The sequence below is a fragment of the Lontra canadensis genome, unplaced genomic scaffold (genome assembly GCF_010015895.1).
Source record: "Lontra canadensis isolate GAN:19392208 unplaced genomic scaffold, GSC_riverotter_1.0 scaffold5, whole genome shotgun sequence".
Lineage (NCBI taxonomy): Eukaryota > Metazoa > Chordata > Mammalia > Carnivora > Mustelidae > Lontra > Lontra canadensis.
In genome coordinates, this window is record NW_022630999.1 from 3,133,099 (window position 1) to 3,150,906 (window position 17,808).

General features: G+C 40.6%; 1 pseudogene; it reads left to right on the plus strand.

Moving 5' to 3' along the window:
* LOC116864402 overlaps positions 1 to 17,459 on the plus strand; it is a 54,515-nt pseudogene extending 37,056 nt beyond the window's left edge.
* The last annotated feature ends 349 nt before the right edge of the window (positions 17,460 to 17,808 follow it).

A 17,808-nucleotide genomic window follows, 5' to 3' on the forward strand; every position in this document is an offset into this window, starting at 1 on the left:
GTGATGCAGTGATGCAGTTCATTAAGCATCTGACCCTTGGTTTTGGCTCAGGTCATGATCACAGGGTCATGAGATCAAGCCCCACATGGGGCTCCATGTTTGTGGCACCTACTGTTTAGTGTGGAGTCTGCTTAAACTTTTTCTCCCTCTCCCTCTGTCCCCTCCACCCCCACTCCCTCTCTTTTTCTCGCAAATAAATAATTCTTAAAAAAAATAGAATAGACATTCTTCCCATAAGGTTTTTCAAAACATACTAGATGCAACAAAATTAACTACTAGAAAGATAATAATCAGAGAGATTTTTAAGAAAAGAAACCTGATGCCATTCATTGACATCTTCATCTTGTTTTATTGGGATAAACCTAAGATTCTGTGGGCCACAAGAAGAATTCAAACACTATTGTCCTATAAGATTGCCATCACTCAAAAGCTTTTTTAGATGATATTGGTAGTTATTATCAATATGATATTTTGATATTGCATAATAAAATATGATAACATTTGGAAAATCAGAGATAACTTAATGAACCAGTATTTCCCAAATCACTAATTAATGATGTTGCAAAATTACGCATGGGTAAAAATGCCTTAAAAGTATGTGTTGGAACAATAGATTTCAGTGTAAAAAAGATGAAAAATTTATTGATATAGTTTCAGATTCCACACTGCAATTAATCTTTAAAAACACTCAATTTTCAAGTTTTATGTAGCAAAGAAAAACGTCCACAATTATCTGAAAAAACTATGAAAATACTTCTCTTTTTTCCAAGTAAATACCTGAGTGAGGACAGAGTTTCTTCATATACTTTGACCAAAACAACATAGCGTAATCCTAACATAAACATTCGACAGATGAAAAGCAGAAACAGAGATAAGAACTTAGCCATAAACAAGACACAAAAGATATCTGCAAAAATGTAAAACAATGTCATGCATCTCACTAATTGTTTTTGTTTTAGAAAATACGGTGATTTTCTATAACAACATGTTATGCTAACATGTTATGGTTTCATATCTAAATAAATTAATGTGCTTTAATGTTATTTCTGATTTCTAATACTATATATAAACATTTAACTCACAAAGAAAGTCCTTTTGAAAGGTCCTCATTAATTTTTAAGAGTGGAAAGGGGTCAGAAGACTAAAGAGTGGGAGGACTGCTGACATTTTGCAGCCTTGTGAATTTGGAATTACTGCTATCATCCCCATTCTACAGGTAAAGAAACTAAAGTATAGAATAGTAATTGGCTCAAGGTTATACAGAAGATCTCAAGTGGCAGAAGTAAGATTCCACCAGGCTTCCTGGCTTTGGGACCCAGGTCCTTCCCTCCTATACCATGCTGCTAAGGATCAGTCAAATAAATCAGCTGTAGTAGCCCCAAGGGTTAACTTCATCATCACACTCAATTTCCCCCATTCCCAGCCTTGCTCTCCTAGGATTACTGGAAAAGGTAGCATAACCCCTTCCGATATAAGAGCTCCGTGAGTGGGAAGCAGGTGGGTGATTGTCAAGGTCAGTACCACGCTGTGTCCAGAGAGGGTTGGGAGAAGCAGTCAATTCTCACATATCATCCAAGCTGTCCTAGGTATTTGTCTAGATTCTCTCAGCTCTTAGACTCGGTATTTTCCAGTGAGGTTGATTTTGGAAACAGTGATCTGATCCCAAACCAGGAGCCCATCAGTTTCTTCCTCCCTGCCTCTAATTCTGTCCTATGCCACATGATAGACAAAGGACCCAGGTAGCTCTTTATATTTAAACTCAAGTAAGTTAGGAAGCAATAAAATGAAATCTTCAGTTCCTCTGTCTCACGACTATATTTCAGGTGCACACACCATACAAGCATCTTGCAGGTGCTGGGGGCCCTGGAAACATATATGGTCTGGCGAGGAATGTGCTTGCTTTGCAGTGAGTTGAACCTGGGCCATTAGACAATAAATATTCCCCAGATGGCAGTGGTGATGGCAGTAAGGGTGACAAAAAGTGCCGAGGACCAACGTCCAGCCTTGGGATTTACAAATGTTGGGTTTCTGACAACACAGTCTGAAGATTTTCTACATCAAGTTCCCAGCTGGGCCTCAGCCCCTCTGAGCCAGAATCTCTAGGAGCAGCATTCTGGCCAAGCAGCATTGGGATTTTACATTTTTTCCCAAAACCAATAACCTCGTCTCTCCATGTCGTCTGTAGAGGCACTAACACGGGGCCTCGGCCCTCTCCTAGTTTAGTAAAATTTCAGTAGCGAGGCAGCCTGTAGGGATCCAGTTGTCTGAGCCTCTTCTTTCATTTACCTTCTGTTAGGTTTCCTTAGGAATTCTTGGGGTGGGAACTCCAAGCAGGCATGACTGCAACCAGGTGTACGTTCTCTCTCCCTTAGGAGTTGGAGAGGAGACTGGGATGTGCTTCTGAGTGAATTAGGAATCTCATTCATCAATGTGGGTGGGGCTAGTGGGGAAAAAAAAGTTTCAACAGATAGCAAGCTTGACTCAGAACTTTCTGAAATTATTTTCAAAGTGTAGTTGGGCATTCTTGTTTCACTGGATCTTTGCTATAACATGACTGCCCTTGGCTCAGAAAACAGGGTTACAGAGGCCTTCATTGGGCCCCAGCCAAGGAAGTCAGATTAGTGAAGTACCAGAAGTACCGCATGAGGACACAGTATCACTGAGAACATGGGCCTGGAAAGCACATCTCAAGGGCAGTCCTAGTGCAGGGTTCCAAGCTACACCAGATTCGGACGTCTGTGACGAGACGAGATGCTGAGCCTTGAGGAACCAGGTGACCACAAAGTGGGCTGAACGTTCCGGAATGCAAAGCAAAGCTCACACTGGCAGAATGGCGGCTGGCCTGGTATCTCCCAGCTGCTTATTGATGCTGCCCAGGAAAACCATGAATCCTTCCTTCCTCTGATGATGTCACCAATTAGGCATTTATAAAGCATGTGGCCCTGTGCAAAGGAACATGCATGGTGCTCCAGGGTGCAGAGTAGGAAATAAGTAAAACAATACTTTCTCTGCCCATGAAAGGTATTTATGTTCAATTAGAGGTTAAAAGTGTGGCTTCAAGGGAGAAAAATAAGTAAACATGAAATTAGCTATTAATGTGGTCCAAATAACATTAGTGTGGTTTAAGGAAAGGGACTCATAAAGGGAAAAAAATGTTTTTAATGATGATCATACTTTAAAAGGGGATGGTTAAGACGAGCAATCTAAAAATTAATTCGTGGCTAATTTGCAGGCATAAAGCTGGCAAAGAGGGGTGTGTGTGTGCATATGCATGTGTACACATGTGCACGCACTCATGCACACGCCCAGAAACCAAGCCACATCCTTCTTCCCCTCTTTCCTCAGGGTCAGTTTCCTTACTACAGGTTTCTTTCTTCCACTTCCACTCTCTTCTTCTCACTCCACCTTCATTCTTCCCTTTCTCATGCCGGCTCAGGGGCTGGAGACTTGACTGGTGACAGAGATGGGAAAACAAATATTGTTTCTTCCTAACTCTGAATTCCTTCCCTGCCCTGCACCCCTCTGCTCCTTCTACCTCTTACCTAGCCAAATCTTACCCTCACATTTTGCTCCAACGGTTTGGGATTATTTCCCAGTGTGTGGTAAGGAGAATTCTGGTGCCAGCAATTCCATGCCATTTTTGGATCCGAATACGTTGGCAGCCAAAGAAATGCAGGCCAATACAATCAAACCTTCCAGGGAGCCAGCCACTCTTGGATCACTCTGCGGCTGGCTCCACCTCACTCTTCACCCCTCACTCTTGTTTCCCTCTTCATTACAACAGCGAGCAAATTACACTAGGATCACAAGCACGGGCCTGGCCTGGCAAACGGTGTTGAGGCCCCTGTCGCTCTTTCTTCTCTGAACCTTTTTCTTCTCCCCAGGACCTCCTTGGCTGGGAAGGATATGGTTGTTCTCCTGCGAATAAGAGTACGAGGCAGGGCCCAGGGTGACCCAGTCTCCACCGTGGGGATTAAAGGGTCTTCTCATCCCTTGGTACCCTATCCCAGGACCTCGCTTGGAGTCTCTGTTCCTGTCAATTAATGTTTATATGGCCGTTGTTGGGTGTGGGTTCTAATGAGGAGTCACAGGAAAAAGAAGTCCACCTCTCCCAAACCTTGCCAACTTCCCGGAGTATCTGACAAGTTGTGAAATGTCAGTGTTGTTATGGTCAAGGTAGGTAGGTCCATCTGGCCATGTTCAGTGGTATTAACAATGTCAAGGGTTAGTCTCCAAAAGGCCAGCATCCTTTGTATAAAGAAAAATGTTCTGTGCAGCCCAAATTCCCCCTGTCCTCGGTCAAGGGCTGCAGTGTGGCCTCGGTCTGATCATAGCAGAGTGTAGGCTGGTTTAGGTCACATTCACCCTGGAAGACAGGGAGGTGGGCAACTTCAAAGGGAACATCCCACCGAAGGCTACCAGTGACTGCAGGAGCAAATAAAAGTGAGTATATTAGCATCATAACTGTTTCCTCCTCTTCTCTGTCCAAGCCCCAGCTGGCCTTTTCACCCACAGATGAGACCTATCTCAGTGTTACCCCAAGCCCTTGGGCAAATGAGCCTTTGTTAATATTCTTGCCTCCCCTCCTTACTTAAATAAGACTAGAGACAATGAGTTGCTCCCACACATACTTACACACAAGCTGTGGGACCTTGGGCAGGTTATTCATCTTCTCTGAGCCCCAGGCTCCTCATCTGCAGAGTAACAGAATGAAAATATTTCCCCTGTAGCCCTATAATCTGACAATCAAATTAGATAAAGCATGCAAAAGTGCTACGTCAACTGTAAATTAACATGAAACCGCCATCATTGTTTCTCGAGGAAACTCCTGCTCCAGAAGAGAAAAGAAGCTCTTTTCAAATACTTCCTGCTGGTGGTAAAATCTGCCTTCTGCAATTCATGGAAATCAGACCAGCTGGAAGGAGGGCATAGGTGGTGTTTCTCGCCCAGATGTGTTCATAATAATTATAATTATATGATAAGAACCTACTGAACTAGTCGTGAGGAGTGGGCTACATGTTTCCCCCACTATTCAAAAGTGGAATGTTCCTATGACATCTCTGGTAAGCCAAGATGGCATAAAATGAAGAAACAATTACTGCTAATTTAGGAGGAAAATTTTTTTAGTACCAAGATCCAAAACATAATCTCTCTTTCCGACAGCCTTTCTGATATCCTAAGACAGAGTTTGCTAACAGATGCACAAAATAAACAGAGATCAAGCACAGTTCCAAGCTCTAGCCTTCTGATGCTGAGGCACTAAGTGTGGTTCCCAGGGAAGAAGCTTGTCAGAGACATTCTTATTGCTAGGGGGGTGCTGCCCCTATAAGGACCCACCGCAAAGCAAATGCTCAGTGCTATTTTTGCTTTTCATCACAAAAAGTGCAAATCATCTTTGGATTTCTTTCAGTTAACAAAAACAGGTACAGCACTAATGTAGGGCTATCATGAAAGCAAAGTGGTGTAATGCGAACCTTCGAAAAGTAAGGGATACCTGTACATACCTTCTTAAACTCCTTGGGTAATTCTGAGAAGTAGCCTAGTAGAGAAGCCCTGGGCCAGTCCTCACTCCCCAACATCCCTCAGCCTAGGGCAGGGTTTCTTCAACTTTTCTGATAAGAATTACCTGGCATACCTGCTGAAAATATGAATTGCCATACTCCATTCCAGACGCTCTGGATTAAATCTTGCAGAAAGAAGCCTAAAAAGTAGGTGAATCTAATGAAGTTGGGAAACAGCCTCAGTCTCAGTTGTTTAACATGTATAAGAACTGACTGAGGACTTGATTTTTAAGAAATGAAGATGGCCAGGCATGACCACTTGAACTGAAGAAACTCTACTGGGAAAATATGGGATTTTCACTGTTAACTAGCACTCTCAGTTGTTCCTCAAGTCTGCTACTCCATGGAAAATGTTATCCCACATCTGTAGAATGACCTCAGAGCATGGAGGATAAGTCCTAGGTAATGCCCCCATCCCCAGCTCCTATGGACACTCTTGTTCTAACTTCTTGGTGGCTGTGGAGAAGGGCTGACTCATTCTGAGAAGGGACGATCCTAAATTCTCCAAGTCTTGGCAGTGAAATCTCTAAAGTGGACCACATGGCATGAGGCGCTAAGACAAGCCAAGGAAGGCTAACATCCAGAGAAGCTGTGTTCCAAATGCTGCTCCTGGGGCTCCATTCCATTAAGCCATGAGCCAACTCACCTACGCCACTGCCCCAAGGAAAAGAATTTTGCCCTGGCACCATGAGCATCCAGTAGGCTCCATCCACTGTCTACACAGCTGGGAAGCTAGGCAAGTTTTCCTCCAGCATCTGTATTCTTCGCTCCCTCCCTGCCACAATCTTGGACCCTATGCCAGTGGGACCTGCAGACTCACCACCCAGAGCCCCTGATGGACTAGGACCCATCAGGGTACATGATGTAGTCCCTGTTCAAGTACATTTGTGTCCCCAAGCAAGGAGCTATCAGTTATAGAAAATGTGAAGGATAAGGGCATTTTCTTCCTTTCCCTAAATTCCTATCAGCACATGAATGAGAATTTCTGCTCTATCCAATATACTTAAGCAAAAGCTTCTCCTTTCTTGTCACCTCTTCTTGGCTTTTCCTAAGTGATAACAGAGAATCAGTTAAGAGTGTAGGAAGAGAGGTTTTTGTTGGGCCTCTGCCCTCAGATGGAGGCATCTATCCAATGGATAGCTTCACCCCTGCTCTTCTAACCTCCTGGAGGTGCCATGGTTTGTCTCTTCAATGATATGAATCTTCAGGTATGGATCCAGAAAATCAGTAGGGGAAAGTTTGCTTCAAAGTACAAGAGAGAGAGGGGAGCCTGGTTAAGCCTCTGTCTTCGGCTCAGGTAACGATCCCAGGGTCCTGGCATTGAGCCCTGCCTCGGGCTCTCTGCTCAGGGAGCCTGCTTTCCACTCTCTCTGTCTGCCTCTCTACCTACTTGTGATCTCTGTCAAATAAATAAATAAAATATTTGAAAGAAAAAAAAAGTGCAAGAGAGCCTAGCAATTCACTATTTGTCCCTAAAAGATGATGAGGTGATCTTATCTCTGTACACCTACTTCCCATCTGATTTAATATCTCTTTTGAAACCAGTATCAGCTAAAAGCATTGGGACTAACACAAAAAATGGGTCATTGGATAAGACACTGATGGACAGACTGACTGACTGGCTGGCTGACCAACCAGACAGGCTCCCAACTGAACCCACATCCCACCTGTATTGACTTCTACAGTTGATTTTTCATAGTCACCAAATTAAGGTTTTTTAAAATGGAGGTAAGTGACTTTTGACAAAATCTGCAGATGGAATAGAGCTGCCTACTATCTTCCCCTCCCAAAACACCCCTAAAAATGCCAGGAGAGGGTTATTTTTTTCTTAAGACATAAATTTAAAAGGCCAGTAGTCCATGAGAGCAGGAACTAAGAGCAAAATGTTGGGGGGAAAAAAGTAAATAGTGTATTCCCTAAACCAGAAAGCTAAGAAACAATTTGATTTGTACCAAAAATTTTAGAAGTTACCCAGCAGGTACCTCTAGAAAGAGGGGCTGAACAAGGTAGCTAAAATAAACAGGATTGGTTGAAAGTCTACATTTTAGAGTCAGACCCCCAAAGCCCCTCCCCAGCAGGCATGTTATACAATTTGCTGCTTTTCTCCTAACTAATCTTATAGACCTCTGTGTCCTTTCAAATTGTGTGCATTTCTTCCTTTTATTTATTTATTTTTTTAATGAAAGGAGGGAGAGAAAGTAGGAAGGAGGGATTTTCTATTAACGAGCATGTCGAGACCCAATTTGCTGCTCTTCCTCTCCTCTCTGAATCTAGCCTTTTAAAGTCCAGCATACACAGTCAGCTCAAGATCCCAAATGAACTTTGACATACCTGAGGAAATTTCATGGTGAGGACAGTTGAACACCATGGTGCATTACTCAGTAGCTTGGCTTCTGTTTAAACATTTAAGCAAGTCCATCCAAGCTTTCCCTGTTTTCCTTCTTCCTGCCAGGCAGAAGGCCTCGACCCTCCAGGTGACTGTCCTGCTGGCCAGCATACCTGACTTCCCTGCCTATAGCAAAGGATTAGTTCATTCCTCTAGCCCCTCCGTGGTCCTGAAGAAGTCTCTGTCCCACCCCGGCCCAGGTCTCCCTGTTGAAATTGAAGTAAGCCAAGTCATAGTCCTCACCACCTACATGCTAGAAGCCCATTTCCCGTCATTTCTGTTTTGTTCTTATCAAGGCTCCCCTTGCCTCGGTCCACCCAATATCTCTACATTGTCAGAAAACTCATTCTGAATTAAATACATATTCATTCTTTCTAGCCATTTTCCCTGTGTAAATTGGCTTCTTCCTGGCTCTGCCTCAGGCCAGTCTTAGCATAGTAGGTCCTGTTTGGGACTCTTCCGCTCCAAAGCTCTCAAGGGTCTCCATTTTCAAGATAATGATCTTGATCAAGATAATAAGGGGCACCTGAGTACTCAGTCAGTTGAGTATCTGACTTTTGATCTCAAGGGTCGTGAGTTCAAGCCCTATGCTGGGTTCTACACTGGGCATGGAGTCAACTTAAAAAAAAAAAAAAAGATAATGACAATGATCTCTGGCTCTGGGAAGACTTGTGGACTAAAATTATGGCTTTTGATACTCTAAGGATCCTGTCTTGTTTACATTTTGATGCATAAACCTCTGGCAGCCTGCCTGAATCCTAGTCACCATCTTTGGGAGAAGAGGAATTTCTAAACAGGTTCTAGAAACATAGTTTCTTGAAATAGGTACTTTGTGGTCATTTTGCTTAAGGACTCTAATATAACAGGGAAATCCTGGATTTTAGTCTCACATCCAGGACTCTATACTCTTACCAGAGCACCTATAAAATGTGTTAAAGATCACTAACCTACACCTACTTTTCTTATCCTTAGCGCCAGAGATGGTTTTTTGCAGCATCGTGTGGTCATTAAGACTGCACTCTGGAGCACTGAATTCTGGCTCAGCTATGTGACCTTAAGCATATTACTTAACTTCTCAATTTACTCAGTGGGGATATTAATAGTACTTGTGCAGTTTTATATTAGTTAATACATGTATATACTTAGAATGATGCCTGGCGTATACTAAGTGCTCAATAAATGCTGTTATCACTGGCCCATCCTGCTCTTCAAGAAAGACACAGCCCACCCACAAGTTACCCACTCCTTCCTCTGCTGACCCCTACGACTGGTGTCACTGTCAATGTGTTCATCACTCTACAGTGTCCCCTAGTGGTCAGTGGCTTCCTGAAGACAGGAGCTGTATCTTAATCTTTATATTCCCCAGTGTCTGGTGCAGAGCTCTGCATTTTCTAATTGTGTAATAAGTGTTTTTAAAATCTTTTTTTAAAAAAGATTTATTTATTTATTTATTTATTTATTTATTCATTTATTTGAGAGAGACCGAGAGAGCGTGAGACTGGGGGAGGGGCAGGGAGAGAATCTTCAAAAAACTCCCCACAGAGCACCAAGCCAGACTCCGGGCTGGATCTCAAGACCCATGAGATCACGACCTGAGCCAAAACCAAGGAGCAGACACTTAACTGCCTGAGCCACCCAGGCGCCCCATGTGCAATGAATATCTTTTAGAGAAGAGAGAAGAGCAGACAGCTCTGAACTACTCAACAGAATGTTTGACTCATTTTCAGAGACTTAAGAGAAGCTTATCCCTCTGCCACATGTTCTGTGGCACCTAGAAAATCTCCTCATATGGTTTTAACTTCTTTTCCATTTCTATGGAAGAATAGTGAAACATCTGCTGAGAAGAGGCTGGAAGAGGAAGAGAGGGAGGGAACAGAATCAGTGTGACTGCTCCAATCAGCAAAGCAGCCAGTTCCATTGCTTTGTGCTCTATGACCTTACCGAGATGTCATTTTTCTAGACTTTCCCAGCAAGAGTACCCTGTCTTCCCCCAAACTTCCCTTAGCATTGTTGTACCAGCCCAGAGTCTGTTGATCACAGTTTTGTTTACAAATACTATGGCAACCCCAGAAGCTCTGGTAGATCCAAAATATCTTGCCAGCAAATAAAGCACAAGGCGGGAGCCATCACAGCCCTCTGGACTCTCAGCCTCACTGATAGGGTTTTAAAGACATCTGTTTTATGTTCCTGAGTATGCATTGTACCACAACTTTCAGGGCATTTTTCTCCTTCAAAGGGGACATGTCCTAAGGGACATTTTAAAAAACCCATTCCTCTTGCCAATAACTGCATTAGAGTTTAGCTCCAGAGCCCCACAGAGAGAATTATCAACTTTCTTTTTGATGTTCAAATTAGTAGTGGGACAGTACAACAAATGTGAATTTTTTTTAATGTGTCCCTATCCCTTTCCCTTTACCTGCTTAGCTTGTTTACAGATCCTGATAAAAGGAGTCAAGTGCATGGAGTTTGTGGGGGAGATGATCCCAGTAACAATGGAAAAAGAAATAGGAGATGAGACGGGAGAAAGAAGGCAACAAATAAACAGTGCCAGACAGAGCTCCCTTCTGCTGTAAGTAACTGGAGCGAAACTCCATTTGGGAACACGAAGAGTCAGTTGGGGGCGCCTGGGTGGCTCAGTGGGTTAAAGCCTCTGCCTTCAGCTCAGGTCATGATCCCAGGGTCCTCGGATCGAGCCCTGCATCAGGCTCTCTGCTCCGTGGAGAGCCTGCTTCCTCCTCTCTGCCTGCCTCTCTGCCTACTTGTGATCTCTCTCTGTCAAATAAATAAAATAAAATGTTAAAAAAAAAAAAAAAAGAGTCAGTTAGGACATGTGCTTTGAAGTTACCAAACCCAAAAGGGGAGGGAGCTGAAGATTCATTCATACACCAGTTTTCATGGGTCATGGTTATTGACTGCTGTGTGGAGGAGATGGAACAAAGCCTCAGGCACTTCTCACCTACTGAAAAAAAAAAAAAAAAGCCTTAGGGTGTTAGAAGTCTGGCACTGCAGTGATAAGGCCAGAGGGGACAAGGACAGCAGTAATCCCTAGAGGACCCTCCTTAGCCCTATGCCCAAGGTTGGAGGTTCTCCCCCTTTGTATTTGTATATTTTCATCTTTCTTAGCCTAAACAGAATGGCTAGTGGTGACGTGCACATGAGATTTGTCTTTGGCAGCAGTTCCTTTCGCACTAATTGAGGGTCACACCTGATTATATGTGCTGTACCCACATAAGATTAGAAAGAGGATGAGATCTCACTAACTGTCCACACCACATATTTCCACTCTTCATCTCAAAGTTCTTCCCATAGTTGGTTATGGCTATATCGCCCTGCCAAGTCCTCCCTTCTCCATGCCAAATATCCTCAGATTCCTTAATAAGTATGTTAGAGTAATACCACCTGGTGTTTGAATAATGCTTTACTTACTTATGAGCCACAGAACATGGTCACACCATAGCTGCCACTCATTTGGAGTCCTCTCATACCTTCCTCATCAACTCCACGTCTGCCACTTTCTGTAAGTTTGGATCTTGTTGGTTGGTATAAGGAAACATAGTCAAATTGCCTGTAGACTAGGTATAATGTGCTCTATATGACTGTCAAAACGGTAAAGAATCTGGTATGTATGGAGGTAAGCAAGCAAGCAAACAAACTGGCCTTACACAATTTCATGGATGCTGGCAGAAGATACAAGATTCCAGGGTCAGAGACAAGACTTTACAACTCATGGAATAGCAAACAGCATAAACATCAGAATATTGGTGCCAGTTCCTCAAGCCCAAATTCCCACAAGGCAATGAGAAGAGAACCAAGTGACACCCACACACACAGGGGGTTGTTTTACAGGAAAGTTTATAGAACCTGAATCTTTTATAATGGCCAAAAAGGAGACAAAGCAAAAAGCCTGACCTTGGCTCTAGTGGGAGAAATCTTTTTTATACCAGGTTTATAGGCAAGCTTGTCTTTTGTTCTAGAAGACTCTTATCTTCCAAGACAGTTGCTATATAAAAATCTTTGAGAAGATAGTCTAAAACAAAGGTCAGAAATGCAGAAACATGAGAGTTGGATAATTGTCTCTCAATATTTACATAATAGGTGGATAAATGTAGATGAGTACATCAATTCTTATAAAGAGTACTCTAGTTTCCAATTGACTTCCATTCTCATCTCAGAGGCACTTCATTGGCATTTTGGGAAATGATATCTTTTATTTTAGCTCTCATGTTCTAGCCACCCAATTCTCCGTCAAATCCCTTAATGAAAGAAATACATAAACACTTAAAATATAATAGTGGAGTTCCTACTTAAATAAACACTTTAAAAAAGTTTAAAAAAAAATTTAAAAAAAAAAGTTTAAAAAAAAAATTAAGTGAAGTGTTGCAGAACTTCTACCATGAACTGAAATGAAATGTCATGAACCAAATTACTCTCCTAGCTGAAACAACTAAAAAGCCAGATAAAATGATGACACAGTGGTTTTCAAGACATTGAACAGCAGGTAATAAAACACAGTGAACACTAAAAGAGGAGAAAAAAATAAAATGAATCTGCAATTGTCCCACCTCACTGCATAGAGTTCTCAGGATGTGGAAGAAGAAGGAAAAATTAGCTGGAACCAGCATCATCCCTGAGTTGAAGAGACATAGCTGAGAGTCTGAGAAGACCAAAATGGGTAGAGTTTGCATAGGAGAGTACTGGAAAGAACAGGGCTTAATGAGGAGCTCTTGAGATCAGCAGGTAACCCATCATAAGTCTTTGCTGAGTGCTGAACAACATTTATGTATCAGGAAATTACCTGAGGCCCGCTGAGGTCAAGGTGGTGGGGATACCCAATGAGATTAGACCAAAGGTCATACATTGCCAAAAAAACAGTCCCTGGTTCCACAAACCAGAGAAGAAAACCTCACAGTTCAGAGCTATTAGCACATATTCAAGTTTTACCTTCATAATGGGTGAAAATTAGTCCTAGACTAAAAGCTTTCTGGTCCTGTCGAACAAAATCTAAAAGCAAGACCCAAAAGAATCATAATGTTAGATTAGTAAGCTTAGTGATACCATAACAAAAGTATTCAAAATGAAAAACAGAAGAGACTGAAGAGAAAGATGAAGAGAGCATCAGTGAGATCTAGGCCAACATCAAGTGGTCTGTTACATAGGTAATTGGAGTTCCTGAAGTAGGAAGAGGAGATAATAATAATAATTAATAGAAATAATGGTCAGGAATTTAATGAAAACTATAAACTCACAGCTCTAAGACATTCAGCAAAATCCAATATTAGAAACATGAAGAAAACTGAAGTACCTCACAATGAGATTGCATTAATAAAGAGATTCCAGTGATAAAGAGAAAATCTTAAAAACACACAGGGAGGTCATTATGTGACCTATTATTAAGGTTATAATATGCAAAAAAAAAAAAAAAAAAAAAAAGAAAAGAAAGATAATTTACCACATAATTATAGCACATTCCCAGTGAAAAGAATGCAAGTTAGAAGGGACTAGAGCACATATTCAAAGTACTGAAATGGAATTCTATATCCAACAAAAATATCTTTTTTAAAAATATGAAATAATTAGGGTGCCTGGGTAGCTCAGTCAGTTAAGCTTCTGACTTGTGATTTTGGCTGAGGTCATGATCTCATGGGTAGTGGAATTGAGCCCCCATCTGGGCTCCTCACTCAGTGCAGAGTCTGCTTGGGATTCTCTGCCTCTATCTTTGCCCCTCACCCTGCTCTTGCACTCTCTCTAAAGTAAATAAAATCGTTTTTTTAAAAAAATGTGAAATAATTGGTTTCTTAGAGATATAAAAGCTGAAAGAGGATATTACCAGCAGACCACAACTATAAGAAATATCAAATAAAGTAACTCAGGCAGATAGAAAATTTTATCAGATAGAAATCTGGATATACACATGGAGTTAAACAGCACCAGAAAGTATAACTATATATATAAATCAGATGTTTTCCTTATTGTTTAAATCTTTTGGAATGACAATTGACTTAAAAAAAAAAAATTGTGAAGCTTATAATGTATATAAAAATAGAATGTAAATAATAACAGCACAGAGGTTAAGAGGAAAAAATGAAAGTATATCATAATAAGGTTCTAATATCATATTTGAAATTATATATCACATGAGCATATATTGTTATAAGTTAAAGATGTTTACTATAAAACATAAAGCAACCACTAAAAAATACAACAGAGTTACAGCAATTATCCAAAAACAGAGATGAAATGGAATCATCAAAAATACTTAATCCAAAAGAAGGGCATGATATGGTCTGAATTATCCCTTCATACTTCATATGTTGAAATCCTAACGTCCAAGTTGATGGCATTGGGAGTTGGGCCTTTGAGATGCTTAGATCATGGTGACAGAGCCTTCATGAATGGGATTGGTGCCCTTAGAAAAGAGACTTTTGAGATATCCTCATCTACTTCTATTGGGTAAGGACACAAACAGAAGTCTGCAACTGAGAAAAGTGCTTTCACCCAATCATGCAAGTACCCTATTTTGGATTTCTAGTCTCCAGAATCACTGGAAGTAAATTTCTATTATTTTTAAGCCACTCAGTCTGTGGCATTTTTTTTTTAAAGGTTTTATTTATTTATTTATTTGACAGACAGAGATCACAAGTAGGCAGAGAGTCAGGCAGAGTGAGAGAGGGGGAAGCAAGTCCCCCACCGAGCAGGGAGCCCGATGCAGGGCTTGATCCCAGGACCCAAGCCGAAGGCAGAGGCTTTAGCCCACTGAGCCACCCAGGCACCCCGGTCAATGGCATCGTATTATAACAGAATAAAGCACAAAAGAAGAAAAAGAAAACAAAGGACAGATGAGACAAAGAGCAAACACAAAGCAAAGGGAAGATTTAAATTCACTTTTATCAATAGTCATATTAAACATGAATAGCCTAAACACTGTAATTAAAAGGATTTTTAAAAAAGAACTTGCTTCCATAAACACTTTAAATATAAGAAACTAACAGGTTAAAAGGAAAAGAATGGTTTGGTAGGCTAAAAAATAGTCCCCTGAAAGATATCCACACCCTAATCCCTGGAACCTATGAACACATTACCTTATATGGCAAAAGGGATCTCACTCATGTCATTAAGGATCTTGAGATGGCAAAAATTCCATGTGGACCTACTGTAATCATGAGAATCCTTATAAGAGAGAGACAGGAAGGTCTCTTTATAAGAGAAAGCCATGTAACAGTGGAAACAGAGATAAGAGGATGTAATGACACTATGCTGTTGGCTATAAAGATGGAGGAAGAAGCCATGAGCCAAGGCTTCTAGAAACTAGAAAAGGCAAGGAAATGGATTCTTTCCTAGAGCCTCCAGAAGGAACCAACCTTGATGACACCTTGACTTCAACCTAAGGAGACCAGTTTGGGACTTCAAACCCAGAACTACAAAATAACAAATTGGTGTTGTTTAAAGTCACTAAGTTTGTAGTCACTTGTTACAGCAGCAATAGGAAACTAATATCGATGGGGAAAGATGTGCCATGTTTAAACTAATCAGAATAAAACTAGAGTGACTCTTTTAATATTAGACAGATTTTAGAGTAAAGAATATTGCCAGGGATAGAGAAGCTCATTATGTAATGATAAAGGAATCTGTCAATTCTTCTGGAGGACAAAATAATTCCAAAAATGTTTGTATCTAATAACAGAACTTCAAAAATGCATGAAACACAATTTGATGGAACTTTAGAACAAATTTTTCAAATCTATAGCTATAATTACAGATTTTAATATCTATCTCTCAATAATATCCTTCTCTTAATAATTCTACTAGAAAAAGTAGACAGAAAATCAGTTAAGATACAGACATCTTGAACAACACTGTCAGCTTGACCTAACATTTCTAGAACATTCCACACAAGAGTATACATATTCTTTTCATTTGCACACGGAACATAGACCACATTCGGAGCAATAAAATCTGTGTCAGTTTAAGAGGATTCATGTCATACAAAGTATTTCTCTGACCACAGTGAAATTAAATTCTAAACCAATAACAGCAAGATACTTGGAAAATGCCCAAATATTTGGAAACTAAGTAATAGAGGTTTTTGACAGTTTTATTTACGTATAATTGACACAAAATTGTGTATATTTAAAGTATGTAAGTAATAAACTTTTAAATAACTTAATGGATCAAAAAAGAAATGAAGGAGAAATTAGAAAGTATTTTAGAATGAAAAAAAAAGAAAGAAAAACAATATCAAAATACGCGGGATGTAGCTATAGCAGTCCATAGAGATAAATATACAGTTGTAACTACCTATATTAGAAAGAAAAAAGTTCTCAAATCAATGACTTCAACTTCCACTCTAAAAATTTTAAAAAAGAAAAACAAATTATACCAAAGAATTAAAGTAAAGTAGAAAGAAGGAAGGAATAAATATCAGAGCAAAAATTAATGACCAAAAACCGGAAAAATAATAGAGAAATCAATAAACCAAAAGCTGCTTGTTTGAGAATATCAGTAAAATTGAGGAACCTTTAAACAGAATCATCAGAGGAAAAGACAGAGAAAACAAAAATTAATAATATTAGAAATGACAGAGGTGACTACCTCAAATTCTACAGATAGTAAAAGAATCATAAGGAACTATTATGAGCAGCTTTATGCCAATCAATTTAACAATTTTTAAATAGACCAATTCTTTGAAAGGTACAAACTAACAAGGTTCACTCAGCGCGGTTCTTTTTATGGCACCTCAGAGGTGGTCGGCTGCTTCAGGGTGAAGTTGAACATCTCTTTCCCAGCTACTGGCTGCCAGAAATTCATTGAAGGGGACAATACATGCAAATTTATGAGAAGGATATGACCACAGAAGTGGGTGCTGATGCTCTGGGCAAAGAATGGAAGGATTGTGTGGTCCCATTCAGTGGTGGGAATGACAGACAAGGCTTCCACGTAAAGCAGGGTGTCTTAACCCATGGCTATGTCTGCCCGCTACCATGTAAGGGACATTCCTGTTACAGACCAAGGAAGACTGAAGAAAGAAAGCACAAATCTATTCCAGGTTGCACTGTGGATGTTGATCTTAGTGTTCTCAACTTGGTTATTGTTAATTTTAAAAAAAGAGAGAGAGAAAGAAGGATATTTCTGGAAGCACTGATATTACTGTGCCCTGCCGCCTGGGACTCAAAAGAGCTAGAAGAATCCGCAAACTTTCGTACCTCTCTAAAGAAGATAATGCCCACCAGTAGGTGGTGAGAAAGCCCTTGAACAAAGACAGTAAGAAACCAAGAACCAGAGCAATCAGGATTCAAAATCGTGTTACTACCGGAGTCACACGACACAAATGTCAGCATATTGCCCTAATGAATTAGCATATTAAGAAAAATAAGGAGGAGGCTGCAAAATATGCTATACTTTTGGCCAAGAGACTGAAGAAAGCCAAAGAAAAACACCAGGAACAGATTGCCCAGAGAAGGAGGCTGTTCATTCTGGGAGCTTCTACCTCGAGATGTGAATCCAATCAAAAATGAGATTTTCTAAGAGAAACAAAAGATTAACATAAGATTAATTAATCTAAGATTAGATGTAAAAAAATCAGTCAGCATAAATAAATCTCAAAATAGAGTAAAAGGAGCCAGACAAAAAAGAGTATACATGTGTGATTCCATTTATATAAATTTCTAGAAGGTGAAGACAACTCTACTAGGAAAGAAAGCAGATCTGTGGTTGCCTAGTGTGTGGGAGCGTGTGACTAGGGGCCAGGAAGAAGGGAGAGGGGTGGGTTAGGAAGGGGCAAGAGGAAAGTCTTGGACATGATGATTATGCCCACTAGCTTGATTATGGTGATGAGTTCACGGGTATATACATATGTCTAGACTT